Source organism: Myotis daubentonii, chromosome 1, assembly GCF_963259705.1.
Source record: "Myotis daubentonii chromosome 1, mMyoDau2.1, whole genome shotgun sequence".
Classification (NCBI taxonomy): Eukaryota; Metazoa; Chordata; class Mammalia; order Chiroptera; family Vespertilionidae; genus Myotis; species Myotis daubentonii.
Window position 1 is genome coordinate 30,608,557 of NC_081840.1, and position 27,350 is coordinate 30,635,906.

Genomic DNA, 27,350 nt, shown 5'->3' on the forward strand with positions numbered 1-27,350 from the left:
CAATTGATGCAGAAAAAGCATTTGACAAAATTCAACACCCATTTTTGATAAAAACTCTCAGCAAGGTGGGAGTAGAAGGATCATACCTCAACATAATAAAAGCCATATATGATAGGCCCACAGCCAACATCATACTCAACGGACAAAAACTAACACCATTTCCCCTAAGAACAGGAACAAGACAGGGATGCCCCCTCTCACCACTCCTGTTCAACATAGTACTGGAAGTGTTAGCCATTGCAATTCGGCAAGAAGAAGAAATAAAAGGCATCCAAATTGGAAAAGAGGAAGTAAAACTGTCCTTATTTGCAGACGACATGATATTATACATACAAAACCCTAGAGATTCCATCAAAAAGCTACTAGACTTAATACATGAATTTGGCAATGTAGCAGGATACAAAATTAACCCCAAGAAATCTGAGGCATTTCTATACACCAATAGTGAACTTTCAGAAAGAGAGATTATAAAAACAATCCCGTTTACCATTGCACCGAAAAAACTAAGCTACCTAGGAATAAACTTAACTAAAGAGGTAAAAGACCTCTACTCAGAAAACTACAGGACGTTGAAAAAAGACATAGAGGAAGACATAAACAGATGGAAGAACATACCGTGTTCATGGATTGGTAGAATCAACATCATTAAAATGTCCATACTACCCAAAGCAATCTATAAATTCAACGCACTTCCCATTAAAGTACCAACAGCATACTTCAGAGATCTAGAACGAACTTTCCAAAAATTCATCTGGAATAAAAAAAGACCCCGAATAGCTGCAGCAATCCTGAAAAAGAACAAAGTAGGTGGGATCTCAATACCAGATATCAAGTTGTATTACAAAGCCACTGTTCTCAAAACTGCCTGGTACTGGCACAAGAATAGGCATATAGATCAATGGAATAGAATAGAGAGCCCAGAAATCGGCCCGAACCAATATGCTCAATTAATATTTGACAAAGGAGGCAAGAACATACAATGGAGCCAAGATAGTCTCTTCAATAAATGGTGTTGGGAAAATTGGACAGATATATGCAAGAAAATGAAACTAGACCACCAACTTACACCATACACAAAAATAAACTCAAAATGGATAAAGGACTTAAATGTACGACAGGAAACCATAAAAATTCTAGAAGAATCCAAAGGCAAGAAAATCTCAGACATATGCCGAAGCAATTTCTTCACTGATACAGCTCCTAGGGCACTTGAAACTAAAGAAAAAATGAACAAATGGGACTACATCAAAATAAAAAGCTTCTGCACAGCAAAAGAAACCATCAACAAAACAACGAGAAAACCCACTGTGTGGGAAAACATATTTGCCAATGACATATCTGATAAGGGCCTAATCTCCAAAATTTATAGGGAACTCATACAACTTAACAAAAGAAAGATAAACAATCCAATCAAAAAATGGGCAAAGGACCTAAATAGACACCTTTCAAAAGAGGACATTCAGAAAGCCAAGAGACATATGAAAACATGCTCAAAGTCACTAATCATCCGAGAGATGCAAATCAAAACAGCAATGAGGTACCATCTCACACCTGTCAGACTGGCTATCATCAACAAATCAACAAACGACAAGTGCTGGAGAGGATGTGGAGAAAAAGGAACACTTGTGCACTGCTGGTGGGAATGCAGACCGGTGCAGCCACTATGGAAGACAGTATGGAGTTTCCTTAAAAAACTGAAAATGGAACTCCCATTTGACCCTGTGATCCCACTTCTAGGAATATATCCCAAGAAACCAGAAACACCAATCAGAAAGGATATATGCACCCCTATGTTCATAGCAGCACAATTCACCATAGCTAAGATCTGGAAACAGCCTAAGTGCCCATCAGTAGATGAATGGATTAGAAAACTGTGGTACATCTACACGATGGAATACTATGCTGCTGTAAAAAGGAAGGAACTCTTACCATTTGCAACGTCATGGATGGAACTGGAGAGCATTATGCTAAGTGAAATAAGCCAGTCAATAAAGGAAAAATACCACATGATCTCACTCATTCATGGACAATAGAGACCATTATAAACTTTTGAACAATAATAGATACAGAGGCAGAGCTGCCTCAAACAGATTGTCAAACTGCAGTGGGAAGGCCGGGGAGGGTTGGGGGGCAGGAGGTAGGGGGGTAAGAGATCAACCAAAGGACTTGTATGCATGCATATAAGCATAACCAATGGACATAAGACACTGGGTGATAGGGGAGGCTAGGGGACTGTCTAGGGCGGGGGGATAAAATGGATACATATGTAATACCCTTTGTAATACTTTAAGCAATAAAAAAAAAAAAAAAAAAAAACAAAGCATAACATGCTAATGATATGCTAAGGCTGCTCAACTGCTCACTATGACATGCACTGACCACAAGGGGGCAGATAGTCAACTGGTCAACCAGTCGCTATGACAAGCACTGATCACCAGGGGGCAAACACTCCAACTGGTAGGTTAGCTTGCTGCTGGAACTGAGCAAGATGGGCCAGACACACCATGGAGCCCTCCTGCGGTCCCTCTCCAGCTGGCCAACCTCCTGCATCCCTCCCTGGCCCCGATTGTGCACCGGTGAGGTCCCTTGGCCTGGCCTGCACCCTCTCACAATCTGGGACCCCTCAGGGGATGTCGGAGAGCTGGTTTTGGGTCAATCACACAGGCCAGGCCGAGGGACCCCACTGGTGCACGAATTTGTACACCGGGCCTCTAGTAAGTAAATAAAGAAAAACTGAAGCATATTTACCAATAAATAACACCTAACTCAGGATAAAATAGAGTGCTTACTCTGACTAAGCACTTTGCATACATATGCATTTACGCCTCATAAAACATCTCTGACAGGAACACTACTATTGTGAAGGAAAACCCCTATTCTGTAAAACTACTGTTTGGAATTCTCTGCTATTCTTTGGACGCCCTCTTATTCTGAAAAAAGTAACTTTGCTTTCTAGCCTGCTTGAATAGTGGAGGAAATAAACTTAGCTATCTGACCTTGTAGGCCAGAGACTAGATACACCCAATGCCATGCCAGGTGCATTTTTTAATTGGATAGAACTGTATAGTTTTCAAGGCCGCCGCCAGCAAGCACACAAAGGGCTAGCTCTTCTATAAAAAGGGAAGTTCTGCTTGTAACTTTGCTTAGATTTGGATTCATTTCCCTGAGCCTGCCTCGGTGAATAAAGTGTAACTCCAAACTCTCCGAGCGCTGTTTAGTTCTGGTCCGGTTTTTCTGTAACATTATCACCAGTTTACGGAGAAAACCAAGGCTGGAGCGGGGTGAGACAACCGTATTCAAACAGCTCAGCCGCGGAACTGGTCTCAGAGCTGCATCCATCTCACGCCTGCATCCAGTCTCAACCCCTATTTCATATAATCCCCAAATAAAATAGGATAAGTAAACTTTTCAAGGAATGATATCATTTACTCGTTTAATAGCATCAACATTTGTTTTTAATCAGGAGTGATGGAAACTCCTTGACCCACGAAATACAATATCTGAAATGTATGATTTGTGTTCTTTGGGTGACTTAAAATCATCGTTTTTAATATTAATTATGTACTCCTCTCGAATTAAGACCATGTATGAAACTTCATCCAGCGCCTCACTGGCTTCATCGAAGGAGTACATCATTGAGGCTGACGCTGTTCAGGATGCACAGAGAAATGCCTCTGGCCTTGGCCCTGCCACTCCCTGAGCTCCTCCACTCCCTCTGCTGTAGCATAGGGACCTACGGTTCTACCTGCTCACAGAGCTTGCTAAAGACTCAAATAAAATGATCAATACAAACATGATCAGGAACCTATAAATTGCAACTGGACTGCAGGCTTTATTATTTGCCTTCAAAGAAATGCTTAGACTTTAACCTCTTCTTCTCAGATATTATCTTAAAGGGGAATAAAATTCACATGTGGCTAATGGTCTCCACAATTCAATAGTAATTTGTCTGGCGGGCAGATTAGAAGTCTGCTACAGTTTCCAGTGACATCGTCTTTGTACCAAATGAAAACTGTGTATTCACATGAGTACTTACAATAAACTTAAAAAAGAAAGAAACTGATATACCTCTACACTATCTACATAATCACCATTTTGGAAGCAGTACAGTGATATGTAACTTGTATCATAAAAATGCACGTATAATTTGCCTCAGTAATCTCACTCCTGGGAATTTATCCTATAAAGTAATTAGCTAGAAACAAAAAGGTATACAGGTTTGTATACAGGGTGTCCCCCAAAAATGTATACATGCACTTTGAATAATTATTAAGGCAGTGCTTATTAAAATACATTTCATTTTCAAAGTTGAGCTATCAGCTGTTAAAGTGAGTATACATTTTGGGGGGACACCCTGTATACATTGGAATGCTTTGCAAAATTTGGTACATCAGTATGAAAAAAAAGTTTTTAATCAAAATGAAACCAATCATTATAAAGTCTATGAAACATTTTAAATAAGAAAATACTAAAATAAACAGAATACAAATGTTTATGTTCAATAGGAGTGTAACCACATCAATACGTATATACATACACAAAGATTAAAAGGTAAAGTTGCCGTAGACAGTTTGGCTCAGTGGATAGAGCGTCGGCCTGTGGACTAAAGGGTCCCGGGTTCGATTCCAGTCAGGGGCATGTACCTTGGCTGCAGGCACATCCCCAGTGGGGGGTGTGCAGGAGGCAGCTGATCAATGTTTCTCTCTCATTGATGTTTCTAACTCTCTATCCCTCTTCCTTCCTTTCTGTAAAAAAATCAATAAAATATATTTTTTTTAAAAAAAAGGTAAAGTGCAAAAATAAAAATTGTGTTAGAGCGGCGATTTTCAACCTTTTTCATCTCATGGCACACATAAACCTGCGGCACACACACACACAAAAATGTTTCTGCCGATCTGACAAAGAAAATGTATAATTTTAACTCACTGGCTATTGGTGTGTTGGCTGTCATTTTTTTTAATAATCTAAGGGAAAAGAGGTCAGAGCTCCTGACTAGTCAGGTGCGTCATGTTTTAAAAATTGCGGCACTCTCGCCCTAACTGGTTTGGCTCAGTGGATGGAGCATAGGCCTGCGGACTGAAGGGTCCCAGGTTCGATTCCAGTCAAGGGCATGTACCTTGGTTGCGGGCACATCCCCAGTAGGGGGTGTGCAGGAGGCAGCTAATCGGTGTTTCTCTCTCATTGATGTTTCTAACTCTCTATCCCTCTCTGTAAAAAATATAATATATATTTTTTAAAAATCGCGACACTCTGGTTGAAAATCGCTGTTAGAGTGGTGTAACTTAAGGAATTTTCATTCAAAACCTTTAAGGATTATTGCTACCTCATCCTCTAATGAACAATATGTAACCCACACTATTTTTTAAAAACCACTTAATGTCAACCTTTGCCACATTCCTTCCATCAACTGAAATACATAGAATTTAGAAACTGTTACCTAAAAAAATAATAACCAGAAAAGAAAATACCCCCTAAGAGTCTGATTTGTAATTAATAAAAATACCAATAACAAACCTAAGTCTTCCCGATGCCCCGGGATGTCCTCCACTGGTTGGTACTACCAACCTAAGAATTCTCACAATAACCTTCCCCAGTGCGTTGAAGTCCCCTGCGCTGTTTATTCACACTAAGAAGAACTTCCTTTTGTGATATTTGTAAAACATGTTACCTGTGGAGCCCTAAAGGGAAAACACAGAAACGTGTGGTTTTCTGTTGCTCATTTATCTGAATATATTTAACTTTCCTCCTTCGTCTGAGGCCTTGGGAGGTGAACTTTGGACGCCCTCGCTGCTTAGTCGAGTTACATATTATCACTCTCCCTTTCTCTCTGCACACAATTAACGATCTATGTCAAATTGGCTTCCCAGCTTCCTGTCTAGAATACACCAGCCGCCCTGGGGAGTCTTCCTGGGAAAAAGGAAAGCGCACAGACTCTGGAAACTGTCAGAACTTGGGGTGAAGACCCCTCTGTGGGCTCCGTGCGCTCCTCACCCAGATTTGAGGCCTGGATCTCTGGGGCTCTGACGTGTTGGGTCTCCTTTCCTGGCCCGACAGGGGAGATGTAGTTGCAACGAAAGACGTTTAAATTAATCTCCTGATAAAACTGGAAGGAAGGGAGGCTTCTCCATATCTTTTGTGATTGGGACAAAATAACCCTAACTCAGTTTTTCCCATTATAATCTTGATTTACGAGGCTGACCTCCTTAGCATCTTTCAGGCACAGAACAGACTTCTCCTACACACATTCCTTCCCCTGGTGGGAGGCAAGGTCATTCTTTCTCTAATCTCACTACTTCTCTGTGAGCAAAAGACACAACGGTTCTGTCCGCAGGCTCTCACGCTCCCTGGTCTGAAATCAGGGACTTCCATTCCTCCTGATGTGACAGAATCCTCCATGCCCTACAGCCCGAGCTATCGACCAAAGGCCTTTTTCCCCTAGGTTTATTATCCCAAAAATGTAAGGGTTCCATGACTCCCTGCACATTACCATTCTCACATCCACCAGTTTCTTCTGTCCCCAACGTAAAAGAAGATTCCTCCAGCACTGGGGTCTTTTACATGTTAAAAGAACCAAGTGAGAAAATGAAGCCAACTGCGTTTTTTAACGGGCTGGGTCAGGTACCAAAGGGCTATGCCTATGTTTTCTTGATTGCTGCTTTAAGAAGGGGTTCCACGGCAGAAACTGAAAGGCCAGAAACCCAGGAGGAATTGGTGTCAGCAAATCACCATCTTGATTCCAGTGTAGCTCTAAAGGTAGTGATATTAACAGACTTGTCCAGACGACCAACCAATCTTCTACCCCTTATCTCCCACACTCTCCCACACGGCTGTGCACTGCCCCACGGCAGAGCTGTTTCTGGAGTTGCAGGCCCTCCGGTCGTGTGGGTGTATCAGGTACAGACCGATGAGTTCTCGACGTGCGGGCCCCAGAGGGTAGAGTCACATTCATGTTCCCACATGTGCCATTTCAAATTCACCCACCCACTCATCATCCAAGGAAGACAGTGTGTGCCAATTCCACGGCCCATCCCGGACAATGCTGAACGCCACACCCCGACACAGTCATCAAGTGGCATGTTTGGGGAAACACAGGAAAAGAGGTAGGCACAGAGACTAAGGAAGCAAAGGAATACCTACAAAGGAAAACACAGACGCATTCGTTATGAAACATAAAATGTGCCTCTTTGCCCTAGCCGGTTTGGCTCAGTAGATAGAGTGCTGGCTTGCAGACTGATGGGTCCTGGGTTCGATTCTGGTCAAGGGCACATGCCAGGGTTGCAGGATTGATCCCCAGTAAGGGGTGTGCAGCAGGCAGCCGATCAATGATTCTCTCTCATCATCTATGTTTCTATCTCTCTCTCCCTCTCCCTTCTTCTCTGAAGTCAATAAAAATCTATTTTAAAAAATAAAAATAAGCCTGGCTGGCGTGGCTCAGTGGTTGAGCATTGACCTATGAACTAGGAGGTCGTGGTTCGATTCCCGGTCAGGACACCTGCCTGGGTTACAGGCTCGATCCCCTGTGTGGGGCGTGCAGGAGGCAGTCGATCGATGATTCTCTCTCATCATTGATGTTTCTATCTCTCTTTCCCTCTCCCTTCCTCTCTGAAATCAATAAAAATATATTTTAAAAAATAATAATAAAACAATAAAAATAAAATAGGGGGGAAGGGGATGCCTCTTTAATCTCAAACATCATCGGTAAATATCAAACTCCAGTCACTGGCTTTTACCAATACTGTGATTAGCCCAGAAAATCAGAGCTGTGTGTTTATGCCGGTGTCGATCTTCCAAAGTATTCTGTAATTCTCCTCCGCTCACAACACTGAAATGCAGAGCGAGTTCTTCCTCCTACTTCCAGGGTTTCCTTAATCTCTATTAAGCCAAAGTATGAAGGTGGGTAGTAACCAAACCAACCACCTCAGTAGAAAAAAGTGGGAACGCTCAGAAACCTCGCTTGTACAAATCCTTCCCCAAAATCCTCCTGCCAAACTTTTGACCTACTGACTTACCAATTCTTGGCTGTGAGTGGTAATAAAAGGCCATGTTTCTGTTATGAATCATAGTCCCTATTTTGGCTAAAGTTACAAACCTTCCTTTTTTTCCTTCAAGTTGCTTGGGGCCTCTACTTTTATATATGGAAACGGCCATCAGGCACCTTTTTTCTCTCTCCCCGAGGGCTTCCCATAATCTATTTATAAGACTGGAAGTTTTCCAAACTCAAACATAATTTACTGTGCTATTTTCGTGGCTGACAGTTTTGGTGTTGTCTTCTCTTACCCTAAGGGAAAATCAATTGCCCGGCAAATTAATGTAGCCTTCATCCTCTCATCCTTAGAGACCAACGATCAAAACTGATTTAGGTCTCAACTGGTCTATTTCTGGCCCTGAGTGGATGTTAATCCTCAATAACAGGTTTACAGGACTGGGCTCCCAGGGATAGTGGGTCTGAATCCCTTTTCTTTCACTGACTCCCTGGGAGGCCTTAAACAGGTCACTCACTATATTATCGAAGTTTCTCTTACCGTAAGAGATCATTATTACCAAAGCAATCAAAGGAATATATTTTGTGGGGTTTTAAAATTAAGAAATAATTAAAATATAATGGTATTCACTACTGCAATTATATAAGCTGTAAGCAGTCAGCTCCATCCATAGCCACCCAGTCCACACCTGTAGCTTCATTAAGCCTAGCACACTCTGGAAAGGAACCCAGAAAAGAGTAGGCTGCAGTTGCACTCAATGAGATGTAGCTTCCTGAGGCCCGGGAATCAGTACACAGGCAGGAGGAGCTACTGAACCACCTGAGCACCTGCAGCAGCTGGGGGGGGGGGGGGGGGGTGCTCTCATTGGCCAGTGTCCCTCAGGAGCATCAGGGTCTGCGGGGCCCTGTGAGGATTCTAGCCCATCAAGGTTGCTGGAAACACCCCTTGGTCTGCTTCAAGTCCTTAGGGGCTCAGGGACTACCCAAGAGGCATCCACACTGGGAATATTTGAGAATCCAGGCCCCTAGATGTGAGCCCCCTTATGAAATCCTATTGGAGAGAAGGAAGACGGAACACTCAAAAAATGAGGCATTTTAGATGTCTAAGGTCAACCCAAAGCAAATTCGTGGAACTGGCTTAGGAGGAAAAAAAGGTAAGAGCCTCAGGTCCACCGTAGTTTACAGAATTGCTGGGATCATCCTGGTCCACAGACTCCCTGGAGCATAGGAGAGTCCGGCAGAGGAGTCCCCTAAAATACACCTTTCGCAACAGGCCCTGTGGCCACGTCCTGAGGTCTCTGGCGTGGTCTGGGAGCAGTAGGGCCCTGGAGAGGGCATTACGCCAGCTCTGCCACCTTCCACCTCAGCAGCCAAGCATCACCTCGGTAACACACTGGTAGTTCCTCAAATACACCTGCTTAAAGATTCATGCCAAAAACAAACAAACAAACAAACCTGGGGAGGGGGGGATTTCCTGTGAATAGTAACATTTTGAAAGTTTTACTTGTTATTAAGATATGAGGGTTTTCCCCATGTTCTGGCTGCTGTGTATTTCTTAACCCAGTTTTCTTTCTATTCTGTTTATCTAAATCAGAGTACTTTCACTTCACCAATCCCATTGTGCAACGTCCCATAAAGGTCTGTGATTCCCCCAAAGCAGGCGACAGCTTGAGTGCGCTGGTCCAGTGACATCACTGCACCTCCTCCGCCCCAGGCTCAGCTTCCCATCAGGAGGAAGCGATGGGGCTGAAAGACGGCCCTAGATGGTTGTCACTGTTACTGCGGACCTTTAAATAGACTTCTGCATCTGTGAAGGGTTTGGGGTTCTGCTCACAAGGACCCTGTGGGAAGGTCAGTGTGGCTGGCCCTTCTTTGATATTTAGCTACGTCCTATGCCACATTATTCCTACACACTGCGGCTCATAAAGTGAAAACCACCCCCAAAAATGAAAGGAGGATTCTTTAAAAACCAAAAACTTCAAAGGATTCTTTTTATTATTATATATTATTGATTTTTTTACAGAGAGGAAGGGAGAGGGATAGAGAGTTAGAAACATCGATGAGAGAGAAACATTGATCAGCTGCCTCCTGCACACCCACCACCAGGGATGTGCCTGCAACCAAGGTACATGCCCTTGACCGGAATCGAACCTGGGACCCTTCAGTCCGCAGGCTGACACTCTATCCACTGAGCCAAACCGGTTAGGGCCAAAGGATTCTTTTTATCTTCCTATTAAATTTATTGAAACAATACTGGTTAACAAAATTATGCAGGTTTCAGGCACACAATTCTACGACATATCACCCATACACTGCGTTGTCTGTTCACCACCCCAATTGAAAAGATTCTTTTCGTTCGTGTGATTATGACGATCAAAAATAGTTTGGATGAGCCCTGGCTATGCTCAGTTGGTTAGAGAGTTGTCCTGATACACCAAGGTTGCTGGTCGGATCCCTGGTCAGGCCCATGCAAGAATTAAGCAGTGAATGCATCAATCAACCAATGAACCACAAATAGATGTTTCCTCTCTCTCACCTCCCCCCAGTTTCCGCCCCCCCACCCCCCGCAGCGTCTCCCTAAACTCAATCAATAAATAAGTAATTTAATTTGGATGAACCATCTCTGAGGACTGTTTGCTAGTGTGTTAACACCATGCCCTTTGCACTAACAAAATTTCTTTAGACACATTTCCCCTTTGACATTTTTTATCTTCTATGTCATTAAATCAATTTTCCACACCAAGACATGCAAGGAAAAGGAGGATTTCCGAACAACTGTGGTCATATTAATTTTGACTAAGCAAATACAGAAAGCCAAAATAAAAATCAGCTTGTTTTCAAAATGTTTACATGTTGCTAATTCTTCCAGGAAGATGTTTGTTTTCGCTTTGGGATTAAAGTCCATAGTTTTTGTTTCTTAAAAAAGCAGTTATGGCAAATGGGCTCAAAATATTTTCTGCCTCTAAAAATAAACATCTTTCTTTTGGACAACAATCTTAACTCTAAAGTTCTAATTATTCCCAAGACAGAACAGACTAGGTAAACAGCAATTTGCAAGACAAGAGAGCTCAGACAGGTTACAAAATTTCTGCCAGGAGCTCCCTGGCCTGTCCTCCACCCGCAATAGCCAGCAAATTACAGTACTTCGTTAGCTAACGACAACAAAAGAGCCTACAGAGCCGGGAGGGTGGCAGTGAGGCCTGGAAAGGTGGAGGGCAGGGTTGCAGGGTGGTCTACCCGCCATTGTGGGATCAGTTCTACCCCCAGAGCTAAAGTATTTTTACAACAACAAAAAGGGTTTAAAAAAACTAAACTGAACAAAATGTTGGATGCTTTGAAGGATGGCTATCCAATAGATGCAAGTGATCTGTAGGTAAAAAGAAACAAGGCAGGCAGAGAAGGAAGCCAGTAAACCAGGAAAGCAGAATGAACAGGAAGCTTACACTTTCCAAGCGCAGGAAAGATTTAACTGTCCTAATCCTGGTGCTTAAGGTCCTTGAAACAATAACCTGCCGGACAGAGATACAAGGAGCCAACAAAAGAACAAAGAGCCTCGCCTGTATCTCTGTCAGGTCACTGTTCACTGGAGGAAAGGGGGGGAGAGCGCCAAAGCCATGCACACACAGATAGATTAAATAAATAAAGTTCTGGAACGGGACTTCCTGAGCCATGGCCTGAGTCCTCCCGTTCACTCTGTAGTTTCTGTTACGTTCTGTGGCCCATCCATGGCTCCCTGAGGAAGCAAGGGTGCCACCCATCATCCAGCTTTATTTAGTGACGGGAAAAAAGAGAATTTTGTGATTTCCCGTACAGGCTTTCCTCCCACATGTTAGAGAACAATGAAGTCAATCCCTTCACCTGCATAACCATGTACATATAGGAAAATTAAATCCATCTTTATAATCAAGAATGGAAAGACCCATGTGCATCTTAAACCCATTCATATCGACAGTCACAGGCATGTTAACACTCAGACAATCCCACTGGTGTGCTTCCCATCAGTCTGATGACAGGATACCGAAATTCTCTTTTCAAATATGAACAGATGTATGTAGCTCCAATAACATTGGAAAGGCAAAGCTATGAGAGGTTTTTTAAAATATATACGTATATATATTTTTATTGATTTCAGCCAGGAAGGAAGAGGGAGGGAGGGAGAAATAGAAACATCAATGATGAGAGAGAATCATTGATCGGCTGCCTCCTACACACCCCCTTTTGGGGATTAAGTCCGCAACCCGGGCATGTAACCTGACTAGAAATCAAACTGTGACCTCCTAGTTCATAGGTCAATGCCCAACCACTGAGCCACACTGCTTGGGCTACAATAGGTTTTATGTGGCTTCTTAAGTACAAATATTAATGAGTATTTGTTTATTAAACAACAGTTTCCAAGAAAATACAGAAATAACATGCGTAAAGGTCAATAAAGAAAATACTAATATCCTGATAGGGAAATAAGCTAAAGATATGAACAGGGGAGTCCTAGAAGAGGATATAAAAAAACTAGACCTGACCGGTTTGGCTCAGTGGATAGAGCGTTGGCCAGCGGACTGAGGGGTCCCGGGTTTGGTTCCGGTCAAGGGCATGTGCCTTGGTTGCAGGCAGATCCCCAGTGGGGGGTGTGCAGGAGACAACTGATCGATGTTTCTCATGGATGTTTCTAACTCTCTGTCCCTCTCCCTTCATCTCTGTAAGAATTCAATAAAATATTTAAAAAAAAAAAAAAAAAACTAAATATCCGCCCTAGCTGGTTTGGCTCCGTGGATAGAGCGTCAACCTGCAAACTGAAGGGTCATGGGTTTGATTCCAGTCAAGGGCACATGCCCAGGTTGCGGGCTTGATCCCCAATAGGGGGCGTGCAAGAGGCAGCTGATTAATGATTCCCTCTCATCTCTGATGTGTCTATCTCTTTCCCTCTCCCTTCCTCTTAGAAATCAATAAAAATACGTATTAAAAAAAACTAAAACCAAATATCCAAAAATAAGTGAATGGATAAACTGTGGCATAGTCACACAATAGAATATTTTAAAAAGCAAATGAATGAATCAGCGTTACACGTAATCGATATGGATGCATCTCACAAATATAAAGTTGGGGGGGAGCAGCTTGCAGCAGAATGCGTACTGACTGATGTGAATTATACACAACCTTAAAAATATTCCTTAGGGACCATGATGGGCCTGATACTCCGCCAGCACACCTTGGCCTGGCTGGATCCACTACTCATGGTCAGCATCCATTCCGTGTGGCAGTGCCCAGGCACTATCAGTTGTTAGACTATGGCAATCCCCCTTAACCAATTCATACTCAACAACTGGCAAAGAAGTGCCTGAGAGTGATAAACACCGAAGTCAGCTACCTCTGAGGAGGAAGAAAGGGTCACACCTTGTTATGAATATTCCGTTTCTACCTCTGAGGAGGAAGAAAGGGTCACACCTTGTTATGAATATTCCGTTTCTACCTCTGAGGAGGAAGAAAGGGTCACACCTTGTTATGAATATTCCGTTTCTTAAGTAGGATGCTAAAGCACATCAATACTTACTGTATGATGACATACTTTCCCACAGGTCTTAGATAATTCTCAACAATTTACATATCTCACACACACAGCACCAGGAGCGCTGAGCCAGGGATCTGGAGGTTGCAGTTTTACTCCCGGTTCTGCCAGTTACCAGTGGGACCTTGCCACCCCTGAATCCTGGTTCCTCTTCTGTGAAATAAGAGGATTTGGGCATCCTTCAGTCCTAAAATTCTGGACTGAATTCAGCAGGATGGGTGTTGAACTCTGGACTCTAATAACAACCCATCGCTACCATCACTGTACAAGGTATAAGGCATACATGGGCCCAGGCTTACTGACTCACTACGGATAGCACAGGTTTTAAAGTGATGCCACCACACTCTCTTCTTTGCTGTCCTTTGTGAGGATGGCAGACCTATGAGAGTGGGCTGGCGAGGTTCAAGAGGAAGATCAATGGATATCAGTAAAAGGAGGGCAGTTTAACTGATCCAGGACAAAACATACTTGTACTTAGTTGTGCTGATAGGTTAGTTCATATACTAGTAATCATGATACTCCTGCAGTGTGGAAACTGAGACCATTAACATTAGTGATTTATTCAAGAGCATAAAACTGCCCAGGATAAACCCAGGATTAGAACTTATAACTGGTATCTTACCAATGATACTGCACTTACTCAATTGTTCATCCCTCCTGTGAATGACCATTACTTATTACACCCTCAAGAACTCCTCTTAAAGAGCACTGCTCTCGCCTGGCTGGTGTGCCTCCGTGACTGAGCATCCACCCACAAACCAAGAGGTTACCAGTTCAGTTCTGGTCAGGGCATATGCCTGGGTTGTGGGCTTGATCCCCAGTAGGGGCGTGCAGAAAACAGCCAATCAATCCCTCTCCCTTCCTCACTCTCTAAAAAAAATCAATATATATATATATATATTTTTTTTTTTTAAAAAGAGTGCTGCTCTATTCCCTACAATCCAACTTTATTTAATTATTGACCAAGACTTACTTGCACAGAGCACAAAGCAAACAAAAAAAACACAACCTTAGATCACTCAGTAAGTCATTGTAGACTTTAATCCATAGAGGTCTAGTGCACAAATTTAGTTTTAAAAAGTATATGATTTAAAATAAAAAATAACATTGCAATAACTATGTATGGTGTCAGCTGGGTGCTACACTCATGGTGATCACTTGATAAGGCATATAAATGTCTAGTCGCTATGTTGTACACCTGAAACTAACATAATATTGTATTTGAAAACTGTTTTAAAAATTAAAAGCATAAGTAAAAATTAAATAAAATAAAAAAATAAATGACACTTCCTCGAACCACTTCAGATTATGATTTTCATACTAGAATTCTAAGGGAATTGTTCTAAGAGAATTTTTTTTAAATTCAAATCTCCCCAAAATCAGAGTGCCTTTCTGTCCGTTTTGAGTTTGTGTTTCTCTTTAACTCTTTGCTTCCAAAGAACCACCCATCCGTGTACAACTGTACTGATAAATGGGGAGTTCTAACTAAATACTTCACACCCAATCTTACCTAATCATTAAATCTTAGCCTGCTGACTGGTAAGTGGGAAAGCAGATGAGAAGAAGGAAAAAAATTAGCTGTGATGTAATTTAGAAGCTGTTTTTTTCTAGGGTGCCAGCCAGCCCTGCGGCTCTTTAACAGGTACTCAACTGTTCAACTGTTGTCCAGTCAAGCCATGGAGCGGGTGTCTCTGAAACACAGATTTGATTTCTGAAACCAGAACTTTGTGAAGTCACCCGCTCCCCTGGGCCTCCCTGGTGACTTGCTAGAGAGCTTGCAAAGTAGTTTCCATTTCATTTCTAAACACGGCATAAATTCCTCACCTGAAGAGAAACAACCAGAATTATTTGTTTCTGAGTTTTCCCTAAAGATCCCTATTTGCCATTTCCATGAGCACAATTTGAAGGTCTGACATGAGATAACATCATCTCAGGGAAGGAACAGAATGCACTTCTGTGTATACTAAGTTATCTTTGTTGTTGCAACATGTACAGTGACTCCATTCGAAATCTGTCTGGGGTTTTGGGGTTTTTTTTTTAACTATTTTTGTCTACCTCTGAGCTTACTTTTTCTTTAATGTATCTTCTACTTCATTAAAATAGTTAGAAATTATGTACCTTCCTGTAAAGATAAACTTCCAAAAACACGAATAAATCCTTCTGACCTCCAACTTCCAATAACTCGGGTTACAAAATTCTTAAATTTCCTTTTCATGGAATTTCAGACTACAGTTCTGAGGTTTCTAAGAAATATTTTTCGCTTCTCTCAAATCCTTCTCCCTGGAAATATCCCAGTTCCCAAAACACATAACATAAAACCCTCAGAAAGAAACGCCACCTAAATCGATGTCTGCCCCTCAGTCAACAATTACAACACTCCCCCAAAAACATCTTCCGGATGCCACCATATTTTCCTGAGAAGAAGCAAAACTAGAACCACTGAAGGATCTCAAGAAGTAGGCCCACTGCGACAAACAAAATCTCTGTGTAATCCTTTCGCTGAAGCTCCTCCAAGTTACTTCGTGAAGAAGCCGACTGACTCAGTCCAGTACTGAGATCTGTATCTAATTAGAGAGCGTTATCTCAATATTTGCACATTCCTTCTGACGACCTACAGTGCAATAAAAGTGAAATATCAGTGGCCTCTCCTTTGTTAGCTTGGCAGTAAGAACAGGTAAATTCTCCTTAGATAGGTGACCAAATTTGTTGGTTCTCTGTTTGATAATAACGATAAAACAGTAACAAGAAGAGTTAATGTTTATTTAGTACTTCGTTTGTGCCAGGCATTTTGCATGTACCATCTCTTTTATCCTCACAAGTCCGTAAGATGGACACTCTCTACCCCATGTAGGGAAACAGAGAAGGTAAATAACTTGCCCACGACCAAACTGCAGGTTTCTGGCAAGAACGGCCTGAACAGAAGTATGTGAGCTCCATATCCCACGTCCTTAAAAGAAACTTCCTAACAGGCAAGACCGCTCTAATTTACTCACGTAGCCCATGACTCTATAGAGAAATGTACCAAAACACGTATCACATGATCAGTCAACATAAGAAGTAGTTAACAGATTAACATAGTGACCGAACTAAAATGGGCCTATGTTCACGTAAACTCTCTGTTAAACATCTGATGAAACATGCTTCTTGCCCACGGTTGCAGTGGCAGTTAACTGGCAAACCTGTGTAATAAATTAACTCCCAGAACTGGTTCCGCAACAGGCAAGAAGCTCAGGTATCTAAATGCTAACCCCAGGTATGTCACTGATTTGAAAGGCGATCAAGAGCACTGAACTGAAGTTCCACTTCAGGTTTACGGGACTCAGGACACAGCCTAAAAGAAGAACCCATATTTATGAAACCTCAACAATGTCCCCTAATGCCAAATGTCTAGGTAAAAAGGAAAAAACACAAATTCTAACTACGTTGCGTAATTACTGCTCTGTCAGGGTTCCAAGTGTTCGTAAACACTCGAATGGGATAAACATGCCACTCTCCCATAATGATGATCTCCAGGGACAGAGCCCGCAGAAATGGAAAGTGAAAATAACATGAGGGAGGCCTTTGCTTTTTCAACATGTGTGCTGCTGGATTTCTGTAACAATAAAAATAAACTTGTAAAAAATGCTCCAAGTCTTGCCAGACTTAATTTTTATCTGCATCCATGAGCTTGACCTCAGATTCCACATCTCATCCAGTGAAGGGGTCACACTGAGGAGAAAAGCTTCATTCACTCGGCCCCTCTCATCCTCTCCAGTTCAACTAAAACAAGGCTCGTTTTACAAAGGTTGTATCCACTCCTACCCAAATGTTTCCACTTCATCAGAAGCAAGAGGAGAAAAAAATCTTGAAGGACTTCACCTTTCAAGCATCTTTAAAAGGAAAGTAACCCTGGAACTTGAGAGTTAAGATTGAGTGTGAAACCCCCTGGACATTCCTCAGGTAACAAATTCCCACAGCCCAGTTCCAGGGTTAGTCTCTCCCCTCCTGGTAAGAAGATGCAATGGGGCCTGAGTGTGGAAACTGATGGGAAACGCCAGAGCGCAGCCTCTGCCTTCAGCGGGCACTCATTCTTCCTAGCCCTGGCTCGCCCTGGCTCCAAAGAGCTTGAAGAGAAAGATAAAAGTGAGAGGTGCATTGAAATTAAGGTAGATGTTTCAATAATATCAGGCCCCTGCTGAGCCTCTATTTCTCCATCGATAAAAATAATATTTGCACCCGGCCGGAGTGGGTCAGTGGCTGAGCGCAGGCCCATGACCAGGAGGTCATGGTTCAATTCCTGGTCAGGGCACATGCATGGATTGCAGGCTCAATTCCTAGTAGGGAGTGTGCACAAGGCAGCCGATCAACGATTCTCTCTCATCACTGATGTTTTTTTTTTCTCTCTCTCTCTCTCCCTCTCCCTTCCTCTCTGAAATCAATAAAAATATTTTTTTTTAGCCAAAACCGGTTTGGCTCAGTGGATAGAGCGTCAGCCTGTGGACTAAAAGGTCCCAGGTTTGATTCCGGTCAAGGGCATGTACCTGGGTTGTGGGCACATCCCCAGTAGGAGATGTGCAGGAGGCAGCTGATCGATGTTTCTCTCTCATCGATGTTTCTAACTCTATCTCTTTCCCTTCCTCTCTGTAGAAAATCAATAAAATATATTGGGGGGGAAAATATTTTTTTTAAAAAGAAGCTATGTCCTTAACCATTCCACAACACCAGACATTTCCAAAATTCACTTGTTTCTTTAATACTGATACACACAGGAGTATTACTCAAGACCAAGACCCTAGTAAATTATATTTATCCCGTCAGTACATAGAAGCCATTTGGTTCTGCTCTAGGCCAAGGACATACACCAGCAAGTTCACAATCTCCCGGACTCACTTCTATTTCTCCTTACCCTGCTCCCAACTCACTGAGAAACAGATCAGAAGAAAAGTGATTTGCAATTAAATCTTTCCTTTTTGTGGGACACATGACATTAACAGTAAATATACAGGGTTTAACAGGCGCATATAAGCTGAAAGAATATGTGGGATCATTTTAAAACATACTCTCAAACCTCAAACCTCAAATCAGCAGCTGTTGCTAAGAAAACACACAGCCAACAGCGAGACAACAGGATGACTCAGACAGGAGCGCGTTCACCTTCCAAGTCTCAGAAACCATCACCAACACAGTCTTGTAATCAAATCATCAGCCTGTGGTTATAAGCATTTGGGAGTTTCCTTTCATTGGGCTCGAAAGGATATAAAGTCAGTTCTGGACTAAACCCTATTTATAAAAGTAATTATTACCCAGCTGAGTTGCAGCTTGTTATAATGAAAAAAGTACAAAGACTACAAAGGTAACAGACTTTCTTTTAAACACAAGTCCATTAACAGAGAAAAAAATTCTTACTCAGTGTCATCAAATGAGTGACTACAAGGGCTATTCAAGCAAGAGAATGCTAGTAATCTTTTTCTGTTAACGTACAAGTATGAACACACCTTTAACTCTTTTATAAACAGAATTTATAATAGTCCTTCCTCTTTGAAAAAAAATTTTTTCTGAACAGCTAGCTCCAATTTTTGAACTAAAAGCTCTAGTATGCATTATCCTATCAAACAATCTCATCATACACTGACTATAGCCTATCACAGTACTAACAGCTTAGATGCATTTGAGCTGTGGGTTGTTAACTTTATTTCTTTTGGAAGCATGTGGAACAGTCTTGAACAGCTTTATTTATTTTTAATTTTCAACTACAGTTGACATACAATATTGTATTAGTTTCAGGTATACAGCATAGTGGTTAGACATTTATATAAATTGTGAAGTGGTTCCCCCTCCCCCATAAGTCTAGTACCCACCTGGCAGCATACATAGCTATTACAGGATTATTGACTCTAGTCCCTATGCTGTACTTCACATTACCGTGCCTGTGTTAGTAACTGCCAATTTGTACTTCTTAATCCCATCACCTGTTCACCCAGCCCCCAATTCCCCTCCCATCTGGCAACCATCAGTTTGTTAACTTCATCTCTGAGTTTCTTTCTACTTTATTTTGGTTTTTAGATTCCACATATAAATGAAATTATAGGGTATTTATCTTTCTCTGTCTGACTTATTTCAGCTTTACTTCTTTTTAAAAATATTTAATAACATTTGAAGATTTATGTACACTTTTTTTTTCTTAGAGAGAGAGGTAGGGAAGGAGAGAGGAAAGGAGGGAGGGAGAGGGAAGAGAGAGAGAAACATCAATGTGAGAGAGAAACATCATTCAGTTTGCTCCCATACGCTCCCCGACAAGAGCAAACCCAAAACCTGGCTATGTGCCTTGACCAGGAATTGAACCTATGACCTTTCGGTATACGGGACAATTCTCCAATCAACTGGGCCAAGCCAGCCAGGGCTCAGCTTTACTTCTTTTGTTGCAATTTACACTTAAGGTAAAAATCACTTCTAAGTAATTAGCATTTTTAAAATGAAAATTATCTAACATCTGTGGTATGACCCATTAATTAATGGGTCAGACAGAGCCAAAAGTGAACATTTTAGTCGTAATGCAATCAGTTTCTCCTCAGGATATCATAACTTGTACTCCAAAGACAGAGCGGGGGAAAACATGTCTGTGTGAATTAATCCTGCCCCCTTCCTCCAAACATGATGAACTCGCTGATAGCCTGAGTTCTAACTAAACAGGTCATCTCTAATCTTGATGAAAAGACTGTGCAGAATGCTGAGATTTTTTTAAAAGATGTGTTGTTCCTCCTTAAATGTTAAATACCTTTTCTTTCCAAATGAGGCAACATAATTGCTGAAATGAATGAGAATTTATAATGTATTATTATTATGTAAATTTTAATGCATTAAAATTGGCCCAGAAAGCTGCAAAAACTTCTTATAACATCTCCCTTCCCAATTTTCTAATTTGCCTTTCTAATTTAACTTTCTCCTTTCAGGCCCCTCCTTCCGGCACAGTATTCCAATTTGGGCAGTGTATGGGTGTATAGTCTTTCTTACTAGCCTAGAATATTATCTATAAGTATAATGTATATATTGCTATCATGATGATGGTACATAAAATGTTTTGATAAAATGTTTTTACTGTTATAATCAGTATATTTATTTTAATGAATTTTACTGTTTTGTTTTACTTATCTTTTGTGTAAATAAACTCCAGGTAAGCTTTATAATTTGTTATGTAACCATAAAAAAAGCTATGTGATTCCGTTTCAAATGCATCTTTAGCACCTTAATAGCTCAAATAATTTAAAATCTATTGATTAATGAAATTATATGGTGTATGGAATTTGCTTCAAAATAATCCAGCATGCAGCCCTAGCTGGTTTGGCTAAGTGGATAGAGCATCAGCCTGCAGACTGAAGGGTCCTGGGTTGATTCCAGTCAAGGGTACAAGCCCAAGTTGCAGGGTCCATCCCCAGTGGGGGGTGGGCAGGAGGTAGCCAATCAATAATTCTCTCCCATCACTGATGTTTCTATCTCTCTCTCCCTCTCCCTTTCTCTCTGAAATCAATAAAAATATTTTTTTAATTTAAAAATAATAATAATAATCCAGCATGCAGGGTTAGGTGAGGGTATAGGTAAAACCAAATCAGCAGGATTTGATCATTATTAATACTAGGTAATGTTTACACAGAAGTTCATTTCACTATTATATCTGCTTTTGAATATATTAAAATTTTTCATAATAAACATTTTAAAAATCTAATTTACTATTTCTCCAGTGTCAGGTGTAACTTTACCCATGTCTATTTTCCCCACACAGCAATTCACGTTTTACATGACACTTCATTAGAGCCAACACTGCTCTGAAAGCGCAGAGGGATAGAGTAAATGGAGTCACTATAGTCAAGTTGCTAAATTATTAAAATCAAGTAGGTGGAGGTGTGAGGAAAGGATTCTATTCTTGCTTTGACTAGCCTGGGAACTTAAACTTTTGAACTTTCCAGTCCTGCATCAATACCTGGATATTTACCAAACCTCCAGATAACCCTCTGACTACCCCCCTGAAAGACTAAGGAAACAATGCTCAGGTATCCAGACCATCTGGCATCACTATCCATACCTGTGATGATCTGAGTTACCATCCTGGACCAATCCGGAGGCTAAGAATACAGAACTGGTTCTTCTCACAGATGTATTTCTTACTATAAGAACTCCTAGCTTTTCTTTCTTCTTGAGAATACATTTGGGGTTTTGCCTAGTTGTGCTTCTAGGGTTTGCAAACCCTAAGACCCTTGAATAAATCTTTATCATTTATTTCTAGCCAAAGACTCCAGACTCTGGACTTGTTCAACAGTACAATGGAGCACATTTCTTACCGATACTCACAGAATTTAGGAGCTGGGGGGGGGGGGGGGGGGGAAATCTCAGAGATGATCTAATCCTCCATGCTGGTGGTTTCACAGCCTTGCGTATGCATCAGAATCACTTGGAAAGCTTGTTAAACACAGGTTGCTGGGCCCCACCCTCAAGGCTCCGATTCAGTAGGTTTGATGCTGCTGGTCCTCGGCGGGCACTTTTTGAGAACCACTGCTCTAAGCTTTCTCCCACCGCCCTGTTCGAGTCTCCATTGTAGAGATCACAAATTACCACATTGGAGTGCATGTTCCTCTGCTTGTGGGCTATCTCCTACTAGACAGCTGGCTTCCTCAAGGCAAGGGACACACATGTTCAATGTGCTGGAGCCCAGATGCAATAGATATTTATAAAATCAATTAACCTGTTGAATGCACTGAGTTTTTCTACTCGTTTACCGTTGAATATTTGTCAATGTACTGTATTAACATTTAGAATAGAGGGACATTTACAGACCCAGATGGAGAGTAGCTACTCGCTGATGACAAACAGCAAGCCTTGGCAGTACCTAAAGGAAGATGAAGTCAGCAGGAACCAGAGTAACAAGGAGAAGGCAAATTCTAGACAGACAAGAGCTGCCTCTCAGACCACAGTTTCCAATCAGTGAACACGAACGAGCAGAAGCGTGTGGCTCACTTTTGTCACCCGTGTTCCTTCGACCTGAGGGGCCGTCACTGAGTGATTTTTCAGCTCAGACACTATCAAAAGAAAGAAGTGCTTTCAAACTCATCTTTCAAAGTTTCTCAGGGCCTGGAAATTGTCAGCATGGGCAGCCGATTCCTTCTCCCCATCCACCTCCTCCTCCTCAGGCTGCTCAGAGGAAAGTCCGGAAGCCAGCGGCACTCAGCAGTGCCTGACGGGGTTCCCCAAGCCCCGGTGCTCTGAGTGCCGTGATGCCCCACAGGATCCTGCGGCAGCCTCCCTGTTACAGCAATGAGCTTCTCAGTAATAATGCAGGGTATTTCACTGAAGAAAATGACGAGGCTCTGATTTCTGAATTTCACTTTTCTTTAAAATAGATTCTAACTTGTAACATATGAATCCAATTACCTTGTATGTGATTATTTGTTATTTTTATTTAACAACAGTAACATAAAATTATAACCTGTATAACTGCATGGGTAAAAACACATGGCTCTATTATTACTTAGATCCCCTTAAAAAATGATTGCTCAAACAAAAATAATAATGTAGTGTGGAGTTTATAACAGATAAAAAACAACATGTATAACAATACACCAAAAGTCAAAGGAAGAGAAATGAAAATACACTATGCTGTACATGAAATGATATAATACACTTGAAGGTATATTGTGATGTATGCTAAAAACCCTAATGCAACCACTAAATAACAAAATAAGGAATACCTAATTAGCCGAAAAGAGAGAAAACTGATCAAAATTATCCCATAAAAACAAAGAAAGAAAAAGTGGACAAAAGAAACTGAGAACAGTGAGAAAAACAGAATACAAATAGCAAGATTTATACCTAACCATATAAATAATCATTCTAAATGGTCTAAACATACAAATTAAAAAGCAGAGATTGTCACATTGGATGAAAAAGCAATACCCTTCAAGGAGATGGATCATAATTCTCCACTGCTTAAGTGTGAGCTGCACATAGCGACTTCTTTCCCAAAAAGTACGGTCCAGAGGAGAGAAGAGTAACTTGACAGTGCAGGAACCTGACAAACACCGCTGCAGCCAGGTGGTCAAGGTTAACAAGAACAGTGGTAAGTTGTGTTCCTCTGACATGGTGTAACTAGGATACACATTCTTTTCAGGTGCACATGAAACATTTACCAAAATAAATTATATTTTGGGCCACAAAATGTTTCTCAATAAATGTAAAAAAGATTCATGCCATAGAAAGAATGCTCTTTGACAAGAATGGAATTCTATTAGAAATCATTAAGTGGAAGATCTCTGGAAAATCCACAGATATTTGGAAACTACGTAATATACGCCTTGGGTGGCTCGGGGTCAAAGAATAAATCAAAAGAAATTTTTAAAAGTATTTTGAAATGAAATCACATCAGATCAAAATTTGTAAGATGTCAATCAAGCAGTACTTAGGAAGAAATTTACAGGACGAAACACCTACATCAGAAAAGAAAAAAGGTCACAAACCAATGACCTAAAGAAACTAGAAAAAAGGCAAATTAAACCCAAACTAAGTAGAAAAAAAAAATTATAAGGATCGGAGTGAAAATCAATTAAATAGAAAATAGTTGGGGGGAGGGGGATCTTTATGACCTTGAATTAGGCAAAGATTTCTTTGGTACAACACCAAAAGTACAATTCTAAAAGATTAAATTGATAAACTGAACTTAATTAAAATTTAAAACTTCTGACCATCAAAGATACTGTTAAGAGCATGTAAGATGAGCAATGTAAGACAAGCAATAGATTGAAAGTAAATATTTGCAAATTATGTATCTGATAAAGGACTTGTATCCAGAAAATATAAAATCTCAAAACTCAATAAAGAGAAAGCAACCAACTCTATTTTTTTTAAAATGGGCCAAGAAATGTAAACAGGAACTTGAACAAAGAAGATATATGGATGGTAAATAAGCACTCATTGCAAGAAGCCGGACAAAAAAGAGAACCATTTATATAAAATTCTAAAAATGCAAACTAATCCATAGAGTCAGAGAGCTGTCTCTAGTTATCTGGAGAAGGCGGGTAAGGGTGGAGGGAGGGACCAGAGGAAGAAATGGTTTTACAGGTCTACATATGTAAAAAAAAAAAAAAAAGAACAATTTTACACTGTAAATGTGTGCAGACTACCGTATGTCAATTACACTCAACAGAGCTGTTTTTAAAATGATCACCCAAAACTGCAAAGTGTAGACAATTTAAGATTACAATCAAAAAGGAAGAACAGTCTCCCTGCCATGTGAGGACACAGAGAGAAGGTGGCCGTCTGCAAGCCAAGAAGACAGCCCCCCCAGAACCAAGCCTGCCAGCATCTTGATCTTGGGCTTCCCAGCCCCCAGAATTAACATGTACACTCAGGGAAAAAATCCTGGTGGAGGGGCCACAGCATGGAAGGAACATAGTCCCTGAGTCACTGCTTGGAGCTGCCCAGGAGAGCAATCCTACCAGGAACATCAGTGATGGACTATCGGGTGGGTGACACATACACTCATATAACCAACTTCAGGGCTGTTTGTTACATAGCAGTTAGCCTAGGCAAACTGCGGCTCGAGAGCCACAAGCAGCTCCTTGGCCCCTTGAGTGTGGCTCTTCCTAAGCCTTAGGAGTACCCTAATTAAGTTAATAACAATGTACCTACCTATATAGTTTAAGTTTAAAAAATTTGGCTCTCAAAAGAAATTTCAATCGTTGTACTGTTGATATTTGGCTCTGTTGACTAATGAGTTTGCCGACCACCGGCCTAGGCTACCTAATGCATGCAGATATTTAAATTATCTGTCAGAGAATAGATGATCTTTTTCATCATGGGGGGGGGGGGGCAGAACATAATCTGCAATTTATGAAGGATTACAGGCTTTAAGCATTCATGATTTTACACTATTCCAGACACAATCCTTTATTTGGTAAAAGGAGGAAAAGGGGCATATGACATAGGTATGAACCAAGGGGGAAAAAATGAACACAGTGAAGCCCTGAAGAACAGGCATTTAACATAAACATTACTTCTTTGTTAAAATGCAGCCAACCTGAAATATCTCATAATGACCATTATTATTATTATTTTGTTTTTCCAATTTGGCCCGCCCCACTCCCAGGTGGAATCAGGTGCTCCCCTCACACCATAACCCCCCGCAGAATACATTTTTCTAGCATGCCACAGGTATACCAGTACTTCAATGGCTTAGCTGCCCACTAGAATACTAGATGAACAGCTCCATCAGAACAGGGACTGTGTCTTCTGATGTTACACAATGTGGTCAAATGTGGGTGCTTTGAAGTCTGAGAGCCTGGCTCCCTATCCTAAGCTGTGCTATTCACCTACTGTGTAACCTCAGAAAGTTACTTAATCTCCTTGATGTCCAGTTTTGTAAACTACAACATAGCGCTAATAGGGCATATATGAGGACTCAGGCCCTGCATCTTTCACCTGATTACCACTCGACCTTCATGGAGTCCTCTCCTTCCAGCTGTCAGTACTCAGCCACAAGGACCATTCCTCAGCTCCAATAAATCCACGCACCTCCACGGAGTAGCCTTCTTACTACTAACTTAGGGACCTCTGGTTACTCGGTGTCTCAGCATCCTGTTGCTCCCTTCTTTCCACCAAACAAAATCCATTCAACAAATAGTTCTGAAGGACCTACTGTACACCGGGCCCTGTTCTAGATTCTGAGGATACAACGGTGATTACAACAGCACTGATGGAGTAGGCAATCTAGTGGGGGAAGACAGGCCATAAACAAAGGAGCAAAATATGGAGTGCATTAGTTAGATGGTCACAAATGCTGTGGAGAAAGAAAAAAAAAAAGAACTTGTGAAAGGGGGAATGGGAGTTGCAAAAGTGTGTATGTGGGGGTGGGGGGGTGATTTTAAATCCTGGGTTTAGTGAAGCCTCGCTGAGAATAAGACTTGAGTTAAGAAGTGAAGGAGGCCCTGACTGGTTTGGCTCAGTGGATAGAGCGTCGGCCTGCGGACCGAAGGGTCCCAGGTTCGATTCCGGTCAAGAGCATGTACCTTGGTTGCGGGCACATCCCCGGTAGGGGGTGTGCAGGAGGCAGCTGATCGATGTTTCTCTCTCATCGATGTTTCTAACTCTCTATCCCTCTCCCTTCCTCCCTGTAAAAAATCAATAAAATATATTTTTTAAAAAAAGTGAAGGAGGTCAGAGAGAACAATACAGCTATGGGGGCTAGACAGGGGGTATTGCAGGCAAGAGGAAACAGCCAGTCCAAAGGTCCTCAGACAGCAAAGAAGCTAGTTTGGCTGTGAAAGTATGAGAAAGAAGAGCAGCAGATAAGATTAAAAAGGTGACAGGATGGGGGACTGAGGAGGACCAGATGGGGTAAACTCTGGGAGCCACTTCCACTCAGAAGGGACGGGAAGCCACTGAGATCTGATTTACATTCTGAAACCTGTGATTAGCTTGGTAATGCTTTTTATGTCCTGCTCGACTACCCACTAGATAAGCATAGGAACCACAGCCCTCCTGTGCGTTCAACTCCAGCAGATAGCACGTTGCAGGCACTCAGTAAATATTTACTAGATGAATGTAACATGTTTACTGGTACAAAATAAGCATTCCATAAATGGTATTATCATCTGGCACCCCAGAGTCCAGCACAGTGGAAGGCATATGGTAAAAGCTTGTTTGAGTAAATGAACAAGTAATTTTGTGAAGTTATTGAAAATCTGTATTTAAAACATATGAGTAATGACAAATGAATCAATTGCTTTCACCCTGTACCTTACTTATTAAGACACAACTGATTCCACTTCTGAGCTCTGCATTAAATTT

General features: G+C 41.5%; 1 protein-coding gene across 8 annotated transcripts in view; it reads right to left on the bottom strand.

Annotated features, from left to right (window-relative positions):
* SYNE2 (spectrin repeat containing nuclear envelope protein 2) overlaps positions 1-27,350 on the bottom strand; it is a 316,273-nt gene that overhangs the window by 286,955 nt on the left and 1,968 nt on the right. The window lies entirely within an intron of this gene.